The sequence below is a fragment of the Petaurus breviceps genome, unplaced genomic scaffold (assembly GCF_028583685.1).
Source record: "Petaurus breviceps papuanus isolate PSGF00001 unplaced genomic scaffold, PetGlider_PUasm1.0 138, whole genome shotgun sequence".
Taxonomy (NCBI): Eukaryota; Metazoa; Chordata; class Mammalia; order Diprotodontia; family Petauridae; genus Petaurus; species Petaurus breviceps.
Genome location: NW_027185694.1, coordinates 8,473,304 through 8,475,382, shown reverse-complemented (window position 1 = coordinate 8,475,382; position 2,079 = coordinate 8,473,304). Strand labels below are relative to the sequence as shown.

Here is a 2,079-nt window from a genome sequence, read left to right as displayed (position 1 = left end):
TGCATATGGGCCTTAGAGAATCCAATCTTGTTGCTTTCTAGTCAGATTATAAAATGAGTATCTTCTGCTAGGCCCTGATTGTTTTTGTGTTTTAAGAGGAAGATTACATGGAAAGAGAAATAGGAAAACATGAAGGTCCATGTTAAGAGTACAATATCCGCCCCCCCCCGCCAAAAAAATAAGCTATCAGCTTACAGTTATATCATAATTTTTATTTGTTTGTTTATTTAAATCTATTTTAATAGTATTTTTCCAATTACATGTCAAGACAGTTTTTAGCATTCATTTTACAAGATTTTGAGTTCCAAATTTTTTCCTTCCCTCCATCTCCCTTCTTCCTAAAAATGTAGACAATTTGGTATAGGTTATACATGTGCTATCATGTAAAACACATTTCCACATTAGTCACAGTTGTGAAAGAAGAAACAGACAGAAAGGAGGAAAAAAAGCACAAAAAGAATAAAGTAAGTGGCTCTTTTCAGGTGGTCCCACTTGCCGAAATGAAGTTTAATCCATTCGTTACCTCAGACCAAAGCAAGAATCGAAAGAGACACTTCAACGCACCCTTGCACATCCGGCGCAAGATCATGTCATCCCTGCTCTCCAAGGAGCTGACGCAGAAATACAATGTGCACTTGATGCCCATCCGGAAGGATGACAAGGTCCAGGGGTTTGTGGACACTGCAAAGGTCAGCAAATTGGCAAGGTAGTTCAGGTTTACAGAAAGAGCGTGTGCAATGTGAAAAAGCTAATGGCACAACTGTCCATGTAGGAATTCACCCTAGTAAGGTAGTTATCACCAGACTAAAACTGGACAAAGATTGCAAAAAGATTCTTAAGCATAAAGCCAAATCCCGACAAGTTGGAAAGAAGAAGGGCATTGAAAAGATGCAAGAATAAAACGATCTGTTGTACAGTTGTAATTAAAAATGAAAATTAAAAAAAGAATAAAGTAAGTGGGAAAAAAGTATGTTTCAATTTGCATTTAAAATCAATCAATTCTTTATCTGGATGTGTACATCATTTTCCTTCCTGAATCCTTTGTACTTGCCGTAGATCCTTGTGTTGCTGAGAAGAGCTAAGTCATTCATAGTTGATCATATTTGATTCTTGATGTTTCATTAGTTTCCACTTACCCAATTCTAACTTTTAAAGAGTTGTTTTCCTCAATTAGCTTTTGTACCTTCTTTTCCATTTGGCCAATTCTACTTTTTAAGCAATTGTTTTCTTTTTCCAAGCTAGTGACTCTTTTTTTTCATAATCCTCTTGCACCACTCTCATTTCTTTTCCCAGTTTTTCTTTTATCTTTATTTGCTTTTTTTTGGAGGGCAATTGGGGTTAAATGACTTGCCCAAAGTCACACAGCTGGTAAGTGTGTCAAGTGTCTGCGGCTGGATTTGAACTCTGGTCCTCCTGACTCCAGGGCCGGTGCTCTATTCATTGCACCTAGCTGCCCCCTCATTTGATTTTAAAGCTTTTTTGAACTCTTTCATGAGTTCTTTCTGAGAACACTTCCCATATTTCTTTGGGGTTTGGCTGATACGTGTTTTGACATTGTTGTCCACTTCTGAGTTTGAATCTTGATCTTCCTGGTCATTGTAATAACTTTTTCTATGGTCAGATTCATTTTTTGTTGTTTTTTTGCTAATTTTTTTGGGCCTTTTTCCTTTTTTTAAAAAATTTGAGCTCTGTTCCTGGGGTGAAAGGGGCACTGTCTCAGGTTCTTGTGCTAATGGCAAAAAGCTCTGGCTGTTTTCCTAATGCTGTACTGATGTTGTCCTGAGGCCCATGGAGGACCCTTGTGTCTGGTGCAGTGCTGAGGGGGTGGGGTGGGGGGATGTCAGGTGCTGCTGGAGACTGTAGGGGTTTGTCAGCTCACCTGGTACTGATCTGGGGTCCTAGTGCTGATATCTGATGTGCTGAGGGCATCGGGGATGTTTCTACATTTTCCAGGGTTATGCATACTGAAGCACAAAGAACAGAGGAGAGGTCTGGCAGTTGGAAGGTGCCTGTTTTCCTGAGACTATGCTGAAGCATGTGTGGTGGAGCCTGCCTGTTCCCTTGGCTATGCTGAGACAT

At 39.8% G+C, this 2,079-nt stretch overlaps 1 pseudogene; it reads left to right on the top strand.

The window, feature by feature from the left end:
• The first annotated feature begins 500 nt into the window (after positions 1-500).
• Positions 501-911, top strand: LOC138143276 (large ribosomal subunit protein uL24-like; annotated as a pseudogene).
• Positions 912-2,079: the final 1,168 nt, after the last annotated feature.